Genomic DNA, 25923 nt, shown 5'->3' on the forward strand with positions numbered 1-25923 from the left:
CTCCCATACAGTGGGCTTTCTTGTTGTTTTGTTGATGGTTTCTTTTGCTGTGCAAAAGCTTTTTATTTTGATGTACTCCCATTTGTTTATTTTCTCTTTAGTTTCCATTGACCTAAGAGCTGTATCGGTAAAGAAATTGCTTTGGCATATGTCTGAGATTTCGCTGCCTGTAGATTCCTCTAGTATTTTTATGGTTTTCCATCTTATGTTTAAGTCTTTTATCCATTTTGAGTTTATTTTTGTGTATGGAGTAAGTTGGTGGTCTAGTTTCATTTTTTTTGCATGTATCTGTCCAATTTTCCAAACACCATTTATTGAAGAAACTATCTTGACTCCATTGTATGTTCATGCCTCCTTTGTCAAATATTAATTGAGCATAGGGTTTTGGGTTGATATCTGGATTCTCTATTCTATTCCATTGATGTATATGTCTGTTCTTGTGCCAATACCAGGCTGTTTTCAGAACAGTGGCTTTGTAATACAGCTTGAAATCTGATATTGAGATCCCTCCTACTTTATTCTTCTTTCTAAGGATTGCTGCAGCTATTGGGGGTCTTTTTTTATTCCAGATGAATTTTTGGAGAGTTCTTTCTAGGTCTGTGAAATAGCCGTTGGTATTTTAATGGGGAGTGCCTTGAATCTATAGACTGCTTTGGGCAGTATGGACATTTTAATCATGTTGATTCCACCAATCCATGAACATGGTATGTTCTTCCATCTGTTTATGTCTTCCTCTATCTCTTTTCTCAGTGTTCTGTAGTTTTCTGCGTATAGGTCTTTTACCTCCTTAGTTAAGTTTATTCCTAGGTATCTTAATTTTTTTGGTGCGATGGTAAATGGGATTGCTTTTTTAGTCTCTTTTTCAGTAAGCTCACTATTGGTGTATAGAAAGGCCATAGATTTCTTGGTGTTAATTTTGTATCCTGCTACATTGCCAAATTCATTTATTAAGTCTAATAGTTTTTTGATGGAGTATTTAGGGTTTTTAATGTACAATATCATGTCATCTGCAAATAAGGATAGCTTTACCTCTTCTTTTCCAATTTGGATGCCTTTTATTTCTTCTTCTTGTCTGATCGCAATGGCTAATATTTCCAGTACTATGTCAAACAGGAGTGATGAGAGTGGGCATCCCTGTCTTGTTCCTGTTCTTAGGGGAAATGTTTTTAGTTTTTGTCCATTGAGTATGATGTTTGCTGTGGGTTTGTCATATATGGCTTTTATTATGTTGAGGTATGATCCTTCTATCCCCACCTTGCTGAGAGTTTTTATTAAGAAAGGGTGTTGGATTTTGTCAAATACTCTTTCTGCATCAATTGATATGACTATGTGGTTTTTATCTCTCAATTTGTTTATGTGATGTATCATGTTTATTGATTTGCACATATTGTACCATCCATGCATCCATGGGATAAATCCTGCTTAGTCCTGGTGTATGATCTTTCTGATGAAATGTTGGATCTCATTTGCTAGAATTCTGTTGAGGATTTTGGCATCTATGTTCATGAGGGATATTGGCCTGTAATTCTCTTTCAATGTGTTGTCTTTATCTAGTTTTGATAGTAGGGTGATGCTGGCTTCATAGAAGGAGCTTGGAAGTGTTCCTTCCTCTTGAATTTTTTTGAATAGTCTCAGGAGGATAGGTTTTAGTTCTTCCGTGAATGTTTGGTAAAACTCCCCTGTGAAGCTATCTGACCATAGACTTTTTTTTGCTGGAAACTTTTTGATGACTGCTTCAATTTCTTCCATAGTTATTGGCCTATTAAGATGTTTAGTTTCTTCCTGATTGCATTTTGGAAGGTTGTATTTTTCTAGGAATATGTCCATTTCCTCCAGGTTGTCCAGTTTGTTGGAATAGAGTTGTTCATAGTATTTTTTAACAATGCTTTGTATTTCTGTAGGGTCTGTTGTTATTTCTCCTCTTTCATTTCTAACTTTATTTGGGTCCTCTCTATTTGCTTCCTGGTGAGCCTGGCTAGAGGTTCATCAATCTTGTTTATCCTTTCAAAGAACCCACTCTTGGTTTTGTGATCTTTTGTATTGCTTTTATTTATTTATTTATTTATTTATTTATTTATTTATTTATTTTTGGTCTCTGTGTCATTTATCTTTGCTCTGATCTTTATTATTTTCTTCCTTCTGCTTACACTGGACTTCTCTTTTTGCTCTCTTTCTTACTCTTTGAGTTGTAGGGTTAGGTAATTTATTATTATTGTTTCTTGTTTTTTGCAGTAGGCTTGTAGAGCTATGACCTTCCCTCTCATGACTGCTTTTGCTGTGTCCCATAGATTTTGGATTGTTGTGTTTTCCTTGTCATTTTTTGCCATGATGTTTTTATTTCTTCTTTGATCTCTCTCATAACCCAGTCATTGTTTAATAGCATGCTATTTAGTCTCCATGTGTTCGATTTTTTTGGATTGTTTTTACTATAGTTGATTTCCCGTTTTATGCCATTGTGATCTGAGAAGATGCTTGATATGATTTCTATCTTCTTGAATTTGAAGAGACATTGCCTGTGACCCAATATATGGTCTATCTTTGAAAGTGACCCATGTGCACTTGAGAAGAATGTATATTCTGTGGCTTTAGGGTGAAATGTTCTGAAGATGTCAATTAATTCCATCTGGTCTAGTGAGTCATTTAGGATTGATGTTTCTTTGCTGATATTTTGTTTAGAGGATTTGTCCAATGGTGATATTGGGGTAATAAAGTCCCCTACTATGATTGTATTGCTGGCTATCTCTCCCTTGATATCCTCCAGAAGTTTTTTTTTATGTATTTGTGTGCTCCTGTATTGGGTGCGTATATGTTTACCTGTTATTTCTTCTTGTTGGATTGCTCCCTTTAGTATTATGAAGTGGCCTTCCTTATCTCGTTTTATTGTCCTTCACTTTGAGATCTAATTTTTCAGATATAAGTATTGCTACCCCAGCTTTTTTTTTTTTTTTTCATTTTCATTCGCCTGAAAAACCTTTTTCCATCCCTTCACCATCAGTCTGTGTGAGGCTTTTTTTCTGAGGTGTGTTTCCTGTAGACATCAGATATATGGGTCATGTTTTCTTATCCAATCAGTTACCCTATATCTTTTGATTGGGGCATTTAATCCACTTACATTTAAAGTTATTATTGATAGGTACTTTTTTGTCACCACTTTTATTCTTTACCTCTGTGTTCCTTCTTAGCTTCCTATTTCTTCTTTTTATAGCAGACCCTATAGCATTTCTTGCATTGCTGGTTTGATGGTAAGAAATTCCCTTAGTCCTTTTTATCTGTGAAGCTCCTGATTTCACCCTCAATTTTGATTAATAGCCTTGCTGGGTACAGTATTCTTCGATTCAGACCCTTCCTTTGCATGACTTTGTATATTTCATTCCATTCCCTTCTTGCTTGATGTGTTTCTGTTGAGAAATCAGTCGCAGGTCTGGTGGGGGATCCTTTGTAGGTAACTTTCTGTCTCTCTCTGGCTGCTATAAGATTCTTACTTTGTCGTTAGTGTTTGCCAATTTAATTATAATGTGCCTTGGTGTTGGTCTTTTGGGGTTCATTTTGTTTGAGACTCTGTGAGCTTCTTGGATTTGTGTGGGTTTTTTCTTCCCTATATCAGTGAAGTTTTCTGTCATTATTTCTTTCTTTTTTTTATTTAGGTATTATATGTGTACATATCTTACCATTTGTCATTATTTCTTCAAACAGGTTTTCTATTCTTTGCTCAGTTTCCTCACCTTCTGGCACCCCTATTATGTGGATGTTGTTTCATTTCATGTTGTCCCTAAGTTCCCTTAGGCTTTCCTCATGCTTTTTAATTTTTTTTTTAGAAGCTGTTCTTCTTCGGTATTTTTTTCTTTCCTTGTCTTCTAGCTCACTGATGCAGTCCTCTGCTTCTTCTAGTCTACTGTTGAAGCTTTCGATTGAGTTCTTTACAGCAGTGATGTAATTTTTCATTTCTTCTTGGTTCTTCTTCATTTCCTCTTGGTTCTTACACATATTGTTGAATTTGTCTTCCATTCTTTTCATCCACCTTATGACCATTTCTCTGAATTCTTTCTCTGACAAGTTGCTTGCCTCTATTTTGTTTACTTCCTTTTCTGGTGATGCCTGCTTTTTTTTTTTTCATATGCGGGGTGTTCCTTTGTCTGCCCATGATCTCTCTTCTCTGGGTGTCTGGTTATGTAGTTCTCTCTCTCCTTATCCTAGGCGACATCTGACCTTTCCGTGAGAGGGTGCAGAGCTCCTCAGAATCCACATGTTTTTCCTGCTTGGGGACCGGTTTTCCTCGTTCTCAGTTGTTTGCTGGGTGTTGTTGTTGTAGATTACCAGGAGTTTTAGGCTTCTGATAATAGCCTCTCTCTCCTTCAAGATCACACAGTCTCCGCATCAGAGCCGGTTGCTCTGGGAGGGATTTCAGCAGCAGTGGAAGCTGCCCGGTCAGGGGAACCCCATCTGGAAATCCCCTACAGTCCCTTGGAATATAGCTGTCCCTCAACTCACAAATAAACACTCCCCATGCGAACACACACTCTCCTTTCATTCTCTCACTCACACACTATCTTGCAGTCTGCCTACCCATTGGCAGCCATCTTCCTCCTCAATAAGAACTTTAATAGCCACACTTATTTTAGGCAAAATTCAGAGCGCTCAGAGATATTAGATAACTTGTCCAATTTTTACCAGCTGAAAGGGCCAGTATTTGAACTCCAATCTGTATGATTTCAGAGATCACATTTTTTTGTTGTTGTTAATCTTCACACAAGGATATCTTTTCCATTGACTTTTAGATAGAGTTGAAGGGAGGAATGGAAGAAGGGGTAAGAGAGAGAGAAAGATCAATGTGAGAGGCACACATTGATTGGTTGCCTCCTGCATGCACCCAAACTGGTCCAGGGATCTAACTTGCAATCCAGGTACTTTCCTTAACCAGGAATCCAACCTGTGACCCTTCAGTGTCAGGCCAATTCTCTATCCATTGAGTAACACCAGACAGGGTGAGATCACATTCTCAAGCACTACATTGGCTTTCCCACTGAATATGTGCTGGTAATACAAATTCTAGTACATATTGAATTCATAAGGAAAGTACCATTTGTGTGTATTTTCTCCTCCTTTATGTAGTTTGTCCAAAACCTTTCAAATCTTCAAGCATCTTCAATATCATAATTACTATTTCCTAATTGCTTTCTTGTTGAAGGCCCTGTGGTAGGAGCTTAGCATTAATTAATTTTCAGACAGCTCTATGAAATTGGAACTATTATTATCCCTTTTTTTATAGATAAAAAACTGAGGCATCATAGTTGGTAATCTAATTAAGGTCATACAAATGAGGATTGATAGATAAATTCAAACCCAGCTTTGCCTTACTTCAAACAAAACCCTTTTTTTTTTAATTGCTTTCATATTTTATATTCTCAGATGTGAATGTAGGGAATGATAGACAAGAATCTCTCCCACATGTGGGCACAAACACCCCCCCTCAATATATGCCTCAATTACTCATAAAGCTATTTGGAGGATGTCAAGATGCTTGAAATTCTAAAGCATCTGGCACTGAAGCCAACAGGAAATGAAGATGGATGGGAAAAAACACATTTTGGATCATTGAGTGGGTTTATGTTGCCTCCACAGCACTGTGTACTCTTTAATTTGGTCAACTGTTATTCTATTTGCAAAGTTATAGAACAGTTGGTGCATATTTGCATAAATTTAGCTTCTCATGAAGAATTAATAATTTCTGCCAGTGTCTGTCAATTGAAATCAAGTCTTGTTACCACCTAGTAGGGGAACCTAGCACATCAAACATGTAGGAACATAAACAAAAAAAGTATAAGATAATCTCAAATACTTTTATGTTATATTGGGAACAAAATAGTTCTCTAACAAGAAATGAGACACATTACTATGACAAATAAATCGAGTCTTAGTAAGAAATGAGGGATCCAACAATTTCCCCACAAAGGAACTACATAATTCTTTTTTTTTCTTTATTGATTAAGGTATTACATATGTGTCCTTATCCCTCCATTGTCCCCCTACCCCTCCTACTCATGCCCTCACCTCCTGGTGTCTGTGTCCATTGGTTAGGCTTATATGCATGCATACAAGTCCTTTGGTTGATCTCTCCCCCTTACCCCTCTCCGCTACCTTCCCTCTGAGGTTTGACAGTCTCATTGATGCATCTCTGTCTCTGGATCTGTTTTTGTTCATCAGTTTATGTTGTTCATTATATTCCACAAATGAGTGAGATCATGTGATATTTATCTTTCTCTGACTGGCTTATTTTGCTTAGCATAATGCTCTCCAGTTCCATCCATGCTGTTGCAAATGGTAGGAACTCCTTCTTTTTTACTGCAGCATAGTATTCCATTGTGTAGATGTACCACAGGAACTACATATTCTTAATATGCTGTTGAACTCTTAAAAAATTTCTTTGAAATAAATTTATCTGCTTTAGAGAGAATAGAGGTTCTCTGGTAATGAGTGCTTCATTAAAAGAATTTCTGTTAATTGGATCCTATTTTTGCACAAATATCTATATAAAACTAATTATTTGTTTACTTGAAGGAAATATGGAATATGAATATATATATATATATATATATATATATATATATATATATATATATCCCTTAATAAACTAAGTAAAAATAAATCTTGGTTTAAGGAAGTAAATACATTTTTCATCAAGATTTTGGTACTCCTGAGATTTTATATTGCATTTTAACAATTATAAACATTTGATCAACCTAAGTACACTCACCTGCTTTTCCCCAAATGGCTGGAAATCCTTCATTGTGTGAAATCACATGTAGCTTGAAGAGGTTTCCCTCATCTAGAGGTATACACAATGTCTCCTAAAGTCCAATGACTGCATTCACCTTCACATGTAAAAATTATTCATCTCTCTTATGACCATTGTTTTTTCACAGAGTCTATAATGATGTTTAATAACCAAGTATATTTCTTTATCATGGTTGCAAGTCCAAACTAAAGGATCCCATATATTCCAGCTCTATCCCTAAAAATTAGATTACTTTAAGATAAAATTAACATAAGAGATATAAATGCAAATATGAGTTTTTTTGGAAGCTTGCTCCCCTATAAAAGGCCTTTGTATGACCTAAGAACATATTGTCCTGTGAAGGCAGGTACCTACCCCTTGGATATGCAACACTGGCTGGATCAGTAGCTAAATCCTTTTGCAAAACAAATTATGCTTGATTTGAAAGTTGGTGAGGGAAAGAGGGGAAGGCATTTTAAATCCATGTCTAAATCCTACCAGATAACAGTGTTATATGGTGAAAAATTAGTTGGGTTCATAGACCCTTAAAGCTGGAAGGGACATTTAGAATCCATTGTTTTGTTATAGGTGAAGAAAATAAGGCTGTAAAAAAGAAATGACCCGACTAAGGCCACACAGCTAATTAGTGGTAGAACTAGGATTTAAATGAGGTTGACATTGTATAGACCAGACAGCTCACTGATAGACTATATTTCAAACTACAATTGAAACATCAAGTATACTTGCAGATTGGGGATATGTTCCAACCACATAAATTTCATTCATATTATTTGCTTTATTTTAACAAACATTCCATGGGCCAGAGGGCACTGAAACTTATTCTGTATTGTATTCAGGGAGATCAAATTAGGTTCCAGTAGAAGTGATTTAAGTGGTAGTTTTTCATTTCACAGTTGATCACAGCAAATACAGAGACCATTTGGTGCCTTTTTCAATGTCTGCCAAAAAGTTACTTTGTGACTCAAATACTGATTGTTTCATTGATGTGCAAAAAGAGCTGAGTCCCCAAGGAAGCCCTTGGAGTTGTTTGAATGCCAGAATTGGTTTATTTCTTTGGTGAAATTGAAATGTTGAACAGTTGTTATATTTTAACTAGAGGCCTGGTGCACGAAATTCGTGCATGGAGGGGGTTGTCCCTCAGCCCAGCCTGTACCCTCTCCAATCTGGGACCCCTGGTGGGATCGGGCCTAAACGGGCAGTCAGACATCCCTCTCACAATCCAGGATTACTGGCTCCCAACTGCTTGCCTGCCTGCCTTTCTGATTGCCCCTAACTGCTTCTGCCTGCCAGCCTGATCACCCCATAACCACTCTGCTGCCAGCCTGTTTGCCCCCAACTTCCCTCCTCTGCCAGCCTGGTCACCTCTAAGTGCCCTCTCCTGCAGGGTTGATCACCTCCAACTGCCCTCCCTTGCAGGCCTGATCCTTCTCAACTGCCCTCCTTTGCAGGCCGGGTGCCTCCCAACTGCCCTCTCCTGCTGGCCATCTTGTGGTGGCCATCTTGTGTCCACATAGGGCAGGATCTTTGACCACATGGGGGCAGCGATATTGTGTGTTGCAGTGATGATCAATCTGCAGATTACTCTTTTATTAGATAGGATAGAGGCCTGGTACAGGGGTGGGGGCCAGCTGGTTTGCCCTGAAGGGCGTCCCTGATCAGGTGGGGGTTCCCTTGGGGTGTGGGGCGGCCTGAGCGAGGGGCCTGTGGTTGTTTGCAGGCCGGCCACACCCCCTAGCAACCCAAGTGGAGGCCCTGGTATCTGGAATTTATTTTCCTTCTACAATTGAAACTTTGTAGCCTGGAGCAGAGCCAAGCCTGGGGCTCCCTCTGAGGCTGGCAGCCATTTCTGTTGCAGTTAATTCACCTTCTATGATTGAAACTTTGTTGCCTTAAGCGGGTGGGCCCAGCCAGGGTGTGCGAAAAGCTTTGCTTCCCCTGTTGCTGGCGGCAACCCTGGCCTGCTCTCTCAAGCTCCATTCTGCCACCATTTGTTTGAATTTGTTTACCTTCTATAATTGAAACTTTGTAGATTGAGTGGAGGCTTAGGCCTGGCAAGGGCAGGCGGAAAGCTTGGCTTCCTCTGTTACCTAGGAAACCTTGCTCTCTGTGGCTGTAGCCATCTTGGTTTGGGTTAATTTGCATACTCGCTCTGATGGGATGGTGGGCGTGGCTTGTGGGTGTGTCGGAGGTATGGTCAATTTGCATATTTTTTCTATTATTAGATAGGATACCATTTGATTTCATTTTTTAAAATATCAGTTTTTTTCCTAATGGATGAATTGATCTCTTGGTTTTTATTTCATTTTTGTTCTATAATCTACCCAGCCCTTTTCTATTCTTTTGCATATAAATATTTAATTCCTAAATGCTAGTTTAGGAAATAGATTTAAAATTGCCTCAAATTAGTGAACTGAGAATATTTGTAGATGGGATAGGATAGAAGAAAAATAGTTTTATGTAAAAAGTTTCCTTTTGATTTCACTCTTTTTAAATATCAAACATAAAAACATCAATAAAAAATCACTCTGGAGAAACTCTCCTTTAAAATCTTAGACCTCAGCTCTCTCTTTTCACACAATAACTAGGGATATAAAAACAAGTCATTCATTTTGAGAGTATGATTATTCAGGTGCATTTTATACATTGAATTTTTGAGACCCTTTTTACATAAACATGTTGATTCCTCAAATTTATTTTTAAATCTTCTCACAATTAAAAATGAAATGGCAGCTCTTTTTAGGAAACCCATATATAGTTCAGTCTTATTTTGGTTCAGGGAACATCAATAATATATAGGCTTTTGCTCTAATTTAAACAATTCCATCTGGTATAAAATAAAATAATTCACAATTTCATACTTCATATAAAAAAAAGCAACAAAAACAGACTCGGCATGAATATAGCGAAGCATCTATATAGTTCATACTGGGTTGGGCTTTAGAGTTGGTTCAAAATCCCATTTTTCTATCAATTAGTGTATCAGGTATATATTTAAGGGTTCCAGAATAGAACAGTGCTCACATGCATAGGGTAGACTTTGTATTCCTGTCATCTCTATGCAGTTTTATGATACCTGGTCCCCATTCCCAAAAAGTTCTTGGGGAGACCAGGAACTATCAAGTCTCTACATTAGCAAACCACAAAAGTGGCCATGCAGAAACATGGAGACCAACTTCGCATTCAAGGGGGCACAGAGATGAGTTAGTTTAAAGGGAGAAATTGGGTTAAACAAAACCAATAAGATTGCATTGAACTTAAGCCTAGAAACAATGCCACCCATTGTTCTTGCTCAACCTCTGTTCCATACTGCAGCATTTGGTTAACTACATAGAACAGCATATCATTTGGGAATACAGATTTGAGAACACTTTCACTCTATTCAACCTTGTAAAGTAAGGAAGAGAACTCAAGCAATAATCTAGATTTTTTTATGACATAAAATATACCTGTTTACACTTTAAATATCAAATTAGTCAAGGTCAATGCCATTCACTTGATTTTTTCTGAAGAAGTTGCTTGCACAGAAATACAATGTTGTGGAGGGTTTATAAAACCATCAGTTTTAATCAAAAGCTTTTAAGACTTATTCAAGCCAAACCTCAGAGGAAAGGCAGGGGGAGGGTGTGTATGTGTGGAGGTAAGAGATGAACCAAAGGACTTGTATGCATGCATATAAGCATAACCAATGGACACAGACAGTAGGGGGGTGAGGACATGTGATGGGGGTGGGAGCGGCAGGGGAGAAGTCAATGGGGGGAAAAAGGAGACATGCTAGTATGTAATACTTTCAATAGTAAAGAATTTAAATTTCAGAAACAGATGTAAACCATTCCTGACATTAAAAATAATACTTATTTAAGCCAATTTTAAAGAATATCTTTCCTATAAGAACACCTGCAATGTACTTCAGAGATTTTTAATGTTGGAAAGTAGAGATTTCAGGAAATCTCAGCTACAAAATAAGATTATTTGAGCTGTTTCAGCAAAGTAAAGTAGAAAATCTAGAATATTTTAAAAGGGGTATTGATGCCATAGATGACTACATTTAAGACTGCAATTATACCACACATTCATTTGAGGATAATTTTAACTCAAATGTTTTCCCCCAAACTCTAAGCACCCCTCTCCCTCTCAAATTTATGCTTATGAGCTTTGAACTTATTGAATCTCAAATCAGTTTGCTTTTTTATTTACCACCATATGTTAAACATTCAATAAATGTCCGTTGACTGATAGTTGCCAGAGGGGAGGGATGCTGGGGGGCTGGATGAAAAGGGCCAAGAGATTAAGTATAGATTGGTAGTTACAAAATAGTCACAGAAATGTAAAGTACAGCATAAGGAATGTAATCAATATTATTGTAATAATTATTTATAGTACTAGGTGGATACTTGGAATATTGGGGGGAATCACTTTGTAAAGTATATGATTGTCTAATCACAATGCTATATACCTGAAAATAATACAAAATAATATTGAGTATAAATTGTAATTGAACAAAAATTAAATGTCTATTGAACCAAAGTGCAGTTTAAGAAAAAAATGAAATAATTTTGTGAAACAAATGAGATACTTTAGGAATTTAATTGTTGCATATAAGTCAAATATGTTGATGCATTTATATCTGCTCAGCAATTGCAAATAACTATCCAATCCAACAAATAAAAATTAATCAACAAGGCCTTGACAGCTCCAAAGATATGTACATCAATAATATGCTTCAGCATATTGACAGCACTAAACCATTTTTAAGACAGTTTGATCTAAATTGGAAGAAAAGAATTTAAGTTGTTCATAATTACTGTAGAAGGGTACCCTTTGATTTCAGATGAACAGGAACAAAGACAGCCTTTCATGCAGAGTGGATAGCTAACTATGACTAAAATAATCCACAGAGCTATATTTGTACCACTAAGATATGAGTAATTGTTGTCATAAAAAGTTTTGACAGCAAATAGACATACATAAGGTTACTCAGTGCCTGTAGGTTGAAATGGTTGAGAGGGAGAAATAACACATGAACATAGCTGTATTAATATAGATTAAGGCTGGCCACATATAGCAAAGACCTAAGACAGAGTAGTTTAAATATGACAGAGATTTATTTCTCTATCATGTAAAATAAGTGCTAAGGTTGACAATTCAGGGCTGGTATAGCAGCTCCATGGTTATCAAAGACCCAGCCTTATCCAGGTTTTTGCTGTTTGATGGTTATGATATAGTCTTCATCATTATGGTTTAAGATGGCTACTGGTGCTCCAGTCATCATCTTTAGGTTTCAGGGAGCAGGAAGGAGAAAGAAAGAAAGAAAGAAAGCCATGTTTCCCACAGGGGGAACCTCTCCAAGTCCCAAATACTCTTTATTGGTACCTTTGACATATGCTGCCCTCAAGTGATAGGAATTCTGGGAAATATAATTTTTTAAGTGGGTGTCAGTGTGTCCCTCTAAAAATTATGATTATGTTAACTTCAATGGAAGAAGATAATATATAATTAATTGATATCTAATTATTTGTCTCTAGGATGCCTACTTTGGGGCCAATAAACAAGTTAAAGAACAATGAATGAGTTAAAGTTCTCAAGTGGGAACCTCTTAGTTCCTTTTTTGGTATCCCTCAGAACTTCAAAAAATTTTCAGATTTAGGCATCTTTTACTGATTAAAAGTACCATTTGTATATCCTATTGACAATAGATCTATTAATGGTTTTTCTGTCTTCAGGAGAGTGAAACATTATATTGCTTAGGGAGAGTTGAATGTAGGTTACTCTTTCCTGTATGGAAGAATTCTGAATAAGGTGGGGTAGTGTCTTGACTCCTGATATCACCATAAGTCTTTCTTAGACAATTTTATATATTGGGCCACCCTAGAGCATGGCTCCTGAGAATAATATAGCTTATTTCCAGAATAGTTTCTACTAGATCATTTACATATATAAATTATTGGAAAATAAGCATACTTTTTGAGTGAGATAAATGATTATTCCAGCCAGAGGAGGGAAAATTTAAGAAAAAAGTGAGTATAAAACAGGGAGAACTTTTTCAAATAGCTGTCTTCTACTTCTCTTCACGATTTCCTCCTCTGCTTTCTTTGTCACAGCCACTTTTTCCAGGTTTCTGCAAGGCTTGGTCTTTTTTTATTTTAATGCTAAAAGAAGCAAGAGCAGTAGAATGTGGATACATTTGGAAAGATGGTAAATATTTAATCGATTATATGGTAAATAATGTATATAATTTAGCAAGAAACAATGTAAATATTTCATGGACTGCAGTGGAGCTGTTAAGTTGGAATTAAATCTGTGAGTCTGGAGAAATGCTGCAATTCAAAATGTCTTCTGAAAAGAGTACTTTGCTGCTCATAATCCACAACCTGGAAGGAGTACTTGGCACTTAAGGTATAGCCACGTCTTTGATACTCCCTAATAGTGACAGGGAGGGGTGATATGGATAATTCAAAATAGAACCTCAGAGGAAAGGTAGGAGAGGGTGGGTGGGCAGGAAGAGATCTACCAAAGAACTTGTATACATCCTGTGTAATAAAAGCCTAATATGCTAAGTGTCTGGTCGTCTGTTCAACCAATCAAAGCATAATATGTTAATGATATGCTAAGGCTGCTCAACTGCTCTCTAGGATGAACACTGACCACCAGGTGGCAGACACTCTGACCGGTACGTTAGCATGCTGCTGGGGTCTGGCCAATTGGGACTGAGCGAGACAGACCGGACATGCCCTGGAGTCCTCCCGCGGTCCCTCCCTGGCTGGCCAACCTTCTGTGTCCCTCCCCAGCCCCTATCATGTACTGGTGTGCTCTCTCTTCCTGACCTGTGCCCGCTTGCAATCCGGGACCCCTCGGGGGATGTTGGAGAGCTGGTTTTGGCCTGATCCCACAGGCTAAGCTGAGGGACCCCACTGGTGCACGAATTCGTGCACTGGGCCTCTATTATATACATAACCCACCAGGGGCAGGCTAGAAGAGGTCAATTGGGGGGGAAAGGGGAACATATGTAATACTTTCAACAATAAAGATTTAAAAACAAAACAAAAACAAAATAGTCCATAATATAAATACCAATTAGACTTTGGAGTAAAATTTATTGTTATTCTTAGGATGATGTTAAAAACAAGTTTTTATTCTCCCATGTACTCATGGACTAGGGAAAGCTGTCCCGGGACAAATAATTTGCCAGATATAATCCACTGTTAGAAAATTCAAGGGTGGCTGTGTAGTCCTTCCTTCTCCCTGAACTCCTTTGGGAATCAAGCAATTCCTATAAAGAAATTCATGCTTTTTTCTGATCTTCTTGGAAAATGGTGAAAGAACTAAGCAAAATCTAAGAGTAGGACTATCGCAATGTCCAAGTTGAAAATATAGTTTGCATGTTTTTGGTCTTCAGCTGGTATGTGTTATGTCCCCAGCACTGTCATAAGTGTGATAGAAAATATAAATGTTAGATAAGAAATGTTATTTTGACTAAGAAAGTTACAATTGGAGATACAAAGTTAATGCATAATAAAAGATGTCTATATTAATTAATAAACTGTTTTTATAATAACTCTAATATTGCTATAAAATGAATTCACTACAAAATCATGTTACTTGACTTAAGTAGTCACTTTCTGTTGCTCTGCAGACCTTTTATTCATAGCTTCTTTGTATATTACATTTCTGCAGAAGTGGTAATTCTAACATCATCCAAATAGTCCTAACTTTAACGTGGACCTTTCTCACTACACCCATGCTCTCGATGGGTGATTTCACCTTATATTTTTCTGAGGCGATCAAAGGCATTTTCTTTTCAATCCTAAAATGTCTATGTATTTCTTCAATAATTTTTTTCCTCCCAACTCTTTTCTTAGAAGCAAAAGTAGCAATCTTGTTTTCCAAGGTAAAAAAATAATTATACATGGGTTGGCTAAAGAAGGGTTATAGTTATAATACAAATAAATAATACAATAATAAACAAATAATAATACAAGAATAAACTCTGTTTCATGGACTCACAACTGTAAACCTATTTTTCCCACCTTTGTACTCCATCACAAATTTGGCCCCTCAATTATTCCCTCTTTAATCTTCTCCTCATTCTCTTGATTTTATTTGTTTAATGTTTCTTGGTACATGCAGTCAGCTTTCCGTATTATGATGTTAAAATGAGATAATGGCGACAATAGTGATAATATAAGTTATTAAATATCCAGGTCTAAGCACTAGGCTCTAAACAGAGCCTCAGCTTTCTTTCTTATTTTTTCTTTATTTTTTCCTTTTTAAAAATTGAATTTATTAGGATAACATTGGTTAATAAAATTATATATATTTCAGGTGTACAATTTTATAATACATCATCTGCATATCGTGTGTTCACTACCCCAAGTCATGTATCTTTCCATCACCATTTATCCCCCTTTTATCCTTTCCTGCTCTCCCCACCCCTATTTCCCTCTGCTAATGATTATATTGTTATCTGTCTATGAGGGGTTTTGCTTAAACCCTTCACCTTTTTGGTACTTGGTGTGCTCACTGGTACTGGGTATCCTTGCTTCCAGGCCCTCTTGGTGGACAGAGCTGAGGAATATACAGATACACCTCTATTTCTCTGGCTATTTGTAACTGTGTATATATGTACAAGGGGTCAATGAGAGGGAAAAGGGTACATATGTAATACTTTCAACAATAAAGATTTTTAAAAAATAATAAAAATAAATAATTAAACCACCAAGTACATACTAATTCCAAACTTAGACCACAGAGTTCAATCTAGCCATCCTGGCTTCCTCAATGCAATTTGTTCAATGACACAGAAAACTGGTTCTCATTATCTACAATATATTTACCAATTTGCTCAATCTTAGAATATATATGTAAAGTAGTTTCAGAATTGCTAACTCTTAATTCTATGAAAAACCAACCTACTTATTAGCATGCAATATTTATAGTTCTGTATGTCTTTAACTTGAGGTAATATATATACTAATAATAGCCTAGGTGATTGTCACACCCTCACGTTATCACAAGATGGCCACCACAAGATGGCCGTCATAAGATGGCCATCACAAGATGGCTGCATGCACAGTTGAGGTGGAGCCTGGCAGCTGCTCCGCACGGTGAGGCCTGGGGGTCCCACAGCTCTGCAAGGCACAGAGGCCAGTCCCAGCATCTCTTCCACCTCACGTGTAGGAGGCGGGTCCCGGCGGAGGAGGCGGATCACTGTAGGGGAGGGTAGTTGGGGGCAATCAGGCCAGCATGGGAGGGCAATTGAGGGTGATGAGACTGGCAGGGGATCAGTTAGGCATCAATCAGGCCGGCAGGGGAGTGTTTAGGGGCCAATCAGGCTGGCAGGCAGAAGCGGTTAGGGGCAATCAGGCAGGCAGATAGGCGAGCATTTAGGAACAAGGGGTCCTGGACTGCGAGAACCCAGGACTGTGAGAGGAATGTCTGATTGCCTGCTTAGGTCGGTCTCCAGGCAGGCAGACATCCCCCAATGGGCCCCAGATTGGAGAGGGTGCAGGCCGGGCTGAAGGACACCCTCCCCATACAAAAATTTCATGCATCGGGCCTCTAGTAGTAACAATAATATACTCAGTAATTATTGGGCTAAATTACCACCCTTCTATCTGCTTTCATTGTGAATGTGCTGTTAATCATTTGACAAGCAGATGGCTTCCTTTGTTTCCATTTTTTATTTAATTTCTGAGCCCCCTCCCATCCTTGTTAAATGTATGTATATATGAGTAAATGTATTTTTTAATTGATTTTAAATAAAACATTAATGTGGTTCAAAAAGTTAAAACTTACTCATGAAGCATACATTTAGAGAAGTCTGAATCCTAGCCCAGTCCCTTTTAAATTGTTCCTATCCTTTCTTTCTCCTATTCACTGTTGTAGATAACCAGTCCCTTAAGTTTTTTGTTTACCTTCCCTGGGTTTCTTTTTGCAAAAATTAGCATATATGTGTATGTTCTGTTATTTCTCCATCTTATTGCACCAAAGTATCATATGATATATAATCTTTTTTTTTAATTTTTTATTTAACAATATTTCCTGGAAGTCACTCCATGTCAGTTCATTCATTCTTCCTCATTCTTTTTTGCAATTGAATAATATCCTTCCATATGGATGCACCATAGTTTATTCAACCATTCTCTTAAGTAAGAACATTTGGGATCTTTCCAAAATTATAAATTTTCCAAAATAATTCTGAAGCAAATAACCTTATGTATACATATTTCTTTGTTGTTGAAGATATAGTTTCATGGTAAAGTCCTAGAATTTGGATTCATGGTTTGAATGATAAACAGATGTATATTTTTGATAAATATGGCCCAATTCCATTTCATAATGGTTGAAACTATTTGTATTACCACCAGAAGGCATATGTATGAGTATATAGTCCTCTACAGCATCGCTAATAGAATGGATTGTCACACATTTACTTTTTTTAGTTTAGGAGAGTTTTAAATTTATAGAAAAAATGTGAAACAGTATACAGAATTCCCATGTACCTCACATCAAGTTCTCTCTATTATTAATATCTCACATGGTAATCCATTTCTTACAATTAATGAACAAATATTGAAACATTATTATTAATAAATGTCCATGTTTTATTCAAAGATTACTAGTTTTTACCTAATATCTTTTTTTTTTTTAATTCTAGGATCCCATCTATAATAAGACCTTACACTTATTTATCAGGTCTCCTTTGGTTCCTTTAGATTGTGACAGTTTCTCAAACTTTGCTTGCTTTTTATGATCTTGACTAGAGGCCCGGTGCACGAAATTCGTGCACGGAGGGGGGTTGTCCCTCAGCCCAGCCTGTACCCTCTCTAATATGGGACCCCTCAAGGGATCGGGCCTAAACGGGCAGTCGGACATCCTTCTCACAATCCAGGACTGCTGGCTCCCAACTGCTTGCCTTCCTGCCTTCCTGATTGCCCCTAACCACTTCTGCCTGCAGCCTGATCATCCCCTAACCACTCTGCTGCCAGCCTGTTTGCCCCCAACTTCCCTCTTCTGCCGGCCTGGTCACTCCTAACTGCTCTCTCCTGCAGGGTTGATCACCTCCAACTGCCCTCCCTTGCAGGCCTCGTACTTCTCAACTGTCCTCCCTTGCAGGCTGGGTGCCTCCCAACTGCCCTTTTCTGCTGGCCATCTTGTGGTGACCATCTTGTATCCACATGGGGGCAGGATCTTTGACCACATGGGGGCAGCTATATTGTGTGTTGCCGTGATGATCAATCTGTATATTACTCTTTTATTAGATAGGATAGAGGCCTGGTACAGGGGTGGGGGCCAGCTGGTTTGCCCTGAACGGTGTCCCGGATCAGGTGGGGGTTCCCTTAGAGCATGGGGCGGCCTGAGCGAGGGGCCTGTGGTGGTTTGCAGGTCAACCACGCCCCCTGGAAACCCAAGTGGAGGCCCTGGTATCTGGAAATTATTTTCCTTCTACAATTGAAACTTTGTAGCCTGGAGCAGAGCCAAGCCTGGGGCTCCCTCTGAGGCTGGCAGCCATTTCTGTTGCAGTTAATTCACCTTCTATGATTGAAACTTTGTTGCCTTAAGCGGGTGGGCCCAGCCAGGGTGTGCGAAAAGCTTTGCTTCCTTGTTGCCGGCGGCAACCCTGGCCTGCTCTCTCAAGCTCCATTCTGCCGCCATTTGTTTGAATTTGTTTACCTTCTATAATTGAAACTTTGTAGATTGAGTGGAGGCTTAGGCCTGGCAAGGGCAGGCGGAAAGCTTGGCTTCCTCTGTTACCTAGGAAACCTTGCTCTCTGTGGCTGTAGCCATCTTGGTTTGGGTTAATTTGCATACTCACTCTGATGGGATGGTGGGTGTGGCTTGTGGGCGTGGCTTGTGGGTGTGTCGGAGGTATGGTCAATTTGCATATTTGTCTATTATTAGGTAGGATAGTTTTGAAGGGTACTGGTTAGATATTTTGTATAACATCCCTCTATTGGGATTAGTCTGATGTGTTTTTCATGGTTACATGGGGTTATAAGATTTTGAGAGGAAGACCACACAGAGAAAGTGCTATTTCCATCACATCATATCACTAGGACATATTAGCAACATGATTTGTGGCTGTTGACATTGATCTTGATCACCTGGCTAAAGTAGTATTTGTCAAGTTTCTCCACTATAAAGTTAACTATGTTACCCTTTTTCCATACCGTATTGTATGGATGCTGTTACCATATACAGACTATACTTAAGAAATGGGGAATTATGTTTCACTTGTTTTTTAAATATATATATTTAATTGATTTCAGGGAGGAAGGGAGAGGGAGAGAGATAGAAACATCAATGATGAGAGTCATGGATTGACTACCTCCTGCATGCCCTTTACTGGGGATTGAGCCTACAACCCAGGCATGTGCCCTGACCTGGGATCAAATCGTTACTTCCTGTTTCATTGGTCAATGCTCAAACACTGAGCCACACCAGCCAGGCATGTTTAACTTCTTTAAGAACAAAGTATCTAGACAAATTACTTCACATTCTTCTGCATGTGATATTTTTCTATTTCTCTCCATTTATTTACTCTATATTTATAATGACATATATTAGAAGATATTTACTTTGTAAACTATTTTATTGCTCTTTTTTTTTCTTCAATTTTTGGCCATGGGAATCTCTTTCAGTTAGCTCCTAAATCTCTGGCATAGTCTCATCATTATAAGGGTTTTAGTCATTTATTTATTTAACATTTCCTTACTTTCTGGAATTTTTTCCTCACATTCATCTGTTCTCTTTATTGTTCTAGAATTGGCCATTTATTTAAGGGACCCAGCTTCCTATTATTAAACCATAGCATTAGAAACCAAGATCTGGGTTCTAGGTGTGCTCTTTGGTACCGGACTCTCTTAATGGACAGAACTAGAAAATACATGTGTGTATACTAATACATATACATCTTTCAATCTATCTATTATGATCAATCTACCCATCTATATATATATATATTAATCTAAACATGAGTTCATATCCACGGGCCAACTCTAATTCATCACCATGTATATCATGGTTTATCTGTAGCCTTCCACTGAAGCAGTGAGAAATTTAATTTTCACTATTCAACGTCCATTTAGTTAATTGTTCAGTTACAGTACCTGAATATCAGTATCAGAATTGTTAACCTGTACCTCCCTGGAAAACAACTTTAGAAACCAGAATATAGTGTTTGTGTAGCAGTATTTAAGTACAGCTTTATTTTTCTTTTAGTCTTACCTGAAATACATCTTAATTGCTCATGGTATATAAATACTTTTATTCACTATTACATTTGATTGGCTAATATTTTGTTGAGGGTTCTTGTATCTCTGATCATAGGGAATGTTGACCTCTAGTTTCCCTTTCTCATAAAGTCTTTAGTCTGGTTTTGGTATTAAGGTAATACTGGCCTCACAGAATGAATTAGGAAGTATTCTCATTGATTCTGTCTTTTAGAAGATATTGTAAAGAATTGATATTTCCTCCTATGTATCTGGTAGTACTCACCTGTGAAACCATCTGGGCGTAGTGCTTTCTCTTGTGGGAAGTTATTAATCATGGATTTAATATATTTAATAGATATAAGCTTTATAGATCATCTATTTCTACTTATGTGAGTTTTGGTACTTTATATCTATTTAAGGAATTGGTCCATTTCATCAAAATGATCAACTTTGTGGTCATATAGCTATTAATAACATTTCTTTATTATCTTTTTTTAAATATCCATGAAATCAGTAGTGATAACCTCTCATTCATTTTTTTTAAACTGGTAAATGCATCAACTCTTTTTTTATTCTTGGTTAGCTTGGCTAGAGTTTTACCAATTTTATTTATTTTTTTTTAAACCAGTATGGTATTGGCAGAAAAAACACTCAGAGACCAATGGGAGAAAATTGAGAGCACAGAAATAAACCCACATATATGTGGTCAAATTATTTTCAACAAAGAAGACAAACATAAACAGTGAAGAAAACAAAGCCTCCTCAATAAAAGGTGCTTGGAAAATTGGAAAGCCACATGCAAAAGACTGAAACTAGTATGCTATTTGTCAAGATACAAAAATTAACTCAAAATGGATCATAGACCTAAATTTAAGACCTTAAACCATAAAATGCATAAAAAAAACCACATAGGTACAAAACTCATGGACCTTGATTTTAGAGTGAATTTTATGAATTTTACCTCAAAGACAAAGGAAGTAAAAGCATAATAAATAATAATAATAATAATAATAATAATAATAATAATAAACCAACATATAAAGCTTCTGCACAGCAAAATTAACCATCAACAAAACAAAAAGGCAACCAACTGAATGTGAAAATAAATTTGCAAACAACACCTACAATAAGGGTCTAATATTTAAAATATATAAATAACTCACAGAACTCAATAACAGCAATAAAAAACCCCCACACAATCCAATTTAAAAATGGGCAAAGGACCTGAACAAACACTTATCCTGACATACAATTGGCCAACAGATATATACAGAGATACTCTATCTATTAAGGAAATGAAAAGCAAAACTACAATTAGATACCACTGTGCACCTTCTCTTATCAACAAGACTAATAATAATAAGTGTTGGAGAGGTCGTGGAGAAAAAGGAACCCCCATTCATTGCTGGTGGGAACGTAAAGTGGTATAGCCACTATGGAAATCAGTATAGATTTAAGAATAGAGTTACCCCTCTTCTTGGTATCTACCCCAAAGTGGAAAACACTTATTCGCAAAGATGTATGCACCTCTATGTTCATTGCAGCAGTATTCACTATGGCCAAGACAGGGGAACAACCGAAATGTCCCTTGACAGATGATTGGATAAAGAATATGTTGTACATATATACAATGGAATACTATTGAGCCATAAGAAAAGACGAAATACTGCCATTTGCAACAACATGAATGGATCTTGAGAATATCATACTACGTGAAATAAGACAGAAGGAAAAAGTCAAGAACCATATGTTTTTACTCATATGTTGGATATAAAACTGAAAGCAACAAAAAAACCTCATAGACACAGACAATGGTATGGTATGGTGGTTACCAGAAGAAAAGGGGTGGGGTTAGGTAGAAAAGGGTAGAGGGGCTCAAATATATGGTGATGGAAGAAGACTTGACTTTGGGTGGTAGAACTGTACACTTTAAATTAATATTATTTTATTAACCAACTAGAGGCCTGGTGCACAAATTCATGCACAGGTGGGGTCCCTCTGCCTGGCCGGCAATTGTGGTGATCGGGGCCGATTGGGGTGGCCGGCTGGGAGGAGGGACAATGGGAGGTTGGCAGGCCATGTGAGGTTCGGTGTGGGAGCACACTGACCACCAGGGGGAAGCTCCCATGTTGAATGCCTGCCCTCTGGTGGTCAGTGCACATCATAGCAAACGGTTGACCAGTCGTTCGGTCATTCAGTTGCTTAGGCTTTTATATATATAGATGTCACCCCAATAAATTTAATAAAACTCAAAACCACTAGACTTTGGCTGCATTATTTTGTCTATTGTTTTCCTTCTTTTAAAAAAATATATATTTTATTGATTTTTTACAGAGAGGAAGGGAGAGTGATAGAGAGTTAGAAAGATCGATCAGCTGCCTCCTGCACACCCCCTACTGGGGATGTGGCCACAACCAAGGTACATGCCCTGACTGGAATCGAACCTGGGACCTTTCAATCCCCAGGCTGACACTCTATCCACTTAACCAAACCAGTCAGGGCTATTTTCCTGTTTTCAATTTCTTTGATTTATGCTCTATTTTTATAAATTTATTTTTCCACTTTTTTGGGCTCAGGTTGTTTTTGTTCTCTATTTCAGTGTGGTGTAATCTTCTGTTATTGAGTTTATGTATTTTTTTCTTTTTTAATATATCTGTGTAACACTATAAATTTTCTTCTAAGTCCTATTGGTGTGGTGATAACGTGTGGGAGAGAGAAAACTTTTTGTAATCTTTTGTTTCAATCTCAGTGTTTTCCTGGATAGTTGTCTCTTCACAAGTGTGTGTGCAGTGGTATAACTTCTTCCCACACTGGCTTTTGGTGAGACAGGAAGGATAGAGGGAGTTGGAGTGAGGAATGCCCTTCTACCAGCTTAAATAAGGCTCTTTAAAGTATTTTCCCTAATGCAGCATACATTTGTTATGGAGAACACTATGAGAGTATTTCAGGATGATTACTCTTCCTCTCCCTCTGCCAGAGCCAGGAGGGGATCTCTCAGGATCTTCACTGTGAGAACCAGGTGGAGTTCTCAGAGGTAAAATTCATTTATTTGTAGGTTTTCTAAAACCACACCTCTATGAGATTATCCCTCTCATGCTACTCCTCTTTCAGCCTCTATGGATTGGGTCAAAATTACCATTTAAGTGGTTGTACCATTTAATGGCTACTGTGGATCCTGCTTTAGGTAAACAGATGTTAACTGTGACTTTATGTATTCCCTTAATTCTACAGATTTCCCAGATGCTGGCTTTCTATGCTGCTTCAATTCTCTGATGGGTCCAGGAAAAGTTATTGATTTTCAGTTTATCAGGTTTTGTTTTCTTGTTTTAAGGATGAGCGTGACAATACCAAGTCTCTTACATGTCAGGATGAAAACGGAAATCTTGCCATATTTTTTCATTGTTTCTGATCTGACAAGTGAGATATAGTATCTCAGTGTAGTTTCAATTTACATTTCTTTAGTTATATGTGATGAAAATCTATTCATATGTTTAGGGGCTGTTTGTATATTTTTTTCACATTCCTTTTAAAATTTTCCTATCTCTGTTGGTGGCACTATTAACATCCCACATTGATCATTGACTCATCACATTCCTCCATGTAAAATGAATCATCATATACTAACCACCGTTTCCAGTTTCTTTTGCTCCATATTCCTTTATTTAACACTAGAAGCCCGGTGCATGAAATTAGTGCACTGGAGGGGGGTGTCCCTCACCCCAGCCTACACCCTCTCCAATCTGGGACCCCTTGGGGGATGTCCATCGGACATCCCCCTCAAAATCTGGGACCTCTGACTCCCAACCGCTTGCCTGCCTGCATGCCTGATTGCCCCTAACCGCTTCTGCCTGCCAGCCTGATCACCCCCTAATCACTCCCCTGCCAGCCTGATCAACTCCTAACTGCTCCCCTGCCAGCCCAATTGCCCCCAACTGCCCTCCCCTGCTGACCTGGTCACCCTTAACTGCCCTCTCCTGCTGACCTGGTCACCTCTAACTGCCCTCCCCTGATGACCTGGTCACCTCTAACTGCCCTCCCCTGCTGGCCATCTTGTGACCACATGGGGGCAGCCATCTTGTGTGAGGGCATGACAGTCAATTTGCATATTATCTCTTTATTATATAGGATTCTGGATATCACCACTCTAGTTCAAAATCTGGCGTAATAAATTAGTTTTCAAAATAAATTTCTTGTATTTGCTTCCTGTTCACTTTAGTCTTATGTTTGTGAGAAGGATGAATTAATCTTCTGAAAGTTTAGGTGCATTATAGAGTATAGTCATTAAGAACTCCAGTTTTGGAGTCAAACAGAGCTGGCTGAGTTCAACCTTTGTTTCTCATAGCTATGTGATGCTATAGATGTCATTTTTTTCTCTCGTAGCTTTCATCTCTTCATATGCTAAATGCTACTAATATTTACTCACAGATTGTTTTATTGATCAAGAAAGGCAACATAATCAATATACTTAACACAATGTTTAACTTATATGAATACTTTTACCCAAGAATATTTAAAAAATAATCTCCAAACTCTTTATTGTGATATTACAAATCCTTTTTTCCTATTACCTCTCATATAACCACATTATCCTATACAATAAAATACTAATATGCAAATTGTCCCCTTGGGAGTTTGGCCGCTCGCTATGACATGTGCTGACCCCCAGGGGGTGGCACGGAATGAAGGAAGGCCCAGATCGGCCCTGATTGCTGGTCAGGCCTAGGGACCCTACCCATGCATGAATTTCGTGCACTGGGCCTCTAGTTCTTTAGTAAAATTGAACTATTCACCATTTCGTAAAGGCTTGTGGTCTTCCACCTTTATATCATTTCCATCCATTATATCCTTTGTTCCACCTTGTATATCCTCTACTTCTGATCTCTAGATAATGAAATCCTACACATTCTTCAAAATCTGGGTCAAATGTCATACTCCCCATTAATATTCCTCTTATTATACTGTTTTGAAATCATATTTCATTATTAAATACCTATAGCATATCTCTTTGTCCTGCTTTTGATTAAATATGAGAGCATTTGATAGATTTCATAAGAAACTAAATGCTTCATTCTTATATGTACTGTTACATGCAAGTAGTAAAAGCTCAATAATTATTGTTTTTTGGAATAAAATCAATGTCATCCTAAAATCCAGTGACACCTCTTTGAATAGTTTAAGGTATAAAATATGTTATTGAACAATAAATTTTTCTCAGAAGAGCTCTATGTAATAGTAAAAAAAGGGACACTTTTATAGGAAATATGAAAGATCTGAAATATAAGGAACTGAGAGGAAAAGCTTTGAAGGCTGGAATGTGAAGCCCTGCACAACCTGAGTTACTAGGCACCAAAAGGGAAGACTTGAGTGCCAAGCAAAAAATAAGAGTTTCAGTGGAATGTAAGTCTTTAAACTTCTGCTGAGGATCACTACTAGATAAATTAAGTGTTTAAAAGCTCCATTTTTAGTGATAAGAGTGACATAACCAATGAGATTCTAAGTGTCATTAAGTTACACAGATAACTTACATAATATTTTCAGAAACTTTAAATATTCTCCTCCTGATCATAGATGCTTTGGGAGCATCTATTGAGTGAGCACCATTTTATTTCCTTCAATGAGTTCAGGAGGCCTCAGTCACTTTCAGGCTCAGTCACAGCTTTCATTTATAAACTACTAGAGGCCCGGTACACAAAATTTGTGCATGGGGGGGTTTGTCACTCAGCCCAGCCTGCACCCTCTCCAATCTGGGACCCCTCGAGGGATGTCAGGCAACCGGGCTGATCAAGGGAAGGCACCAGCCCCATTGCCCCGCTGCTGCAGCCACTGCCAGCCACTGCAGCCACCAAGGTATTTTCATCAACACGGACTCTAGTCCCTTCACTGTGAAAAAATGACAACTTTCTTTAGACATTTTCAAGA

The sequence above is a fragment of the Eptesicus fuscus genome, chromosome 1 (genome assembly GCF_027574615.1).
Source record: "Eptesicus fuscus isolate TK198812 chromosome 1, DD_ASM_mEF_20220401, whole genome shotgun sequence".
Taxonomy (NCBI): Eukaryota; Metazoa; Chordata; class Mammalia; order Chiroptera; family Vespertilionidae; genus Eptesicus; species Eptesicus fuscus.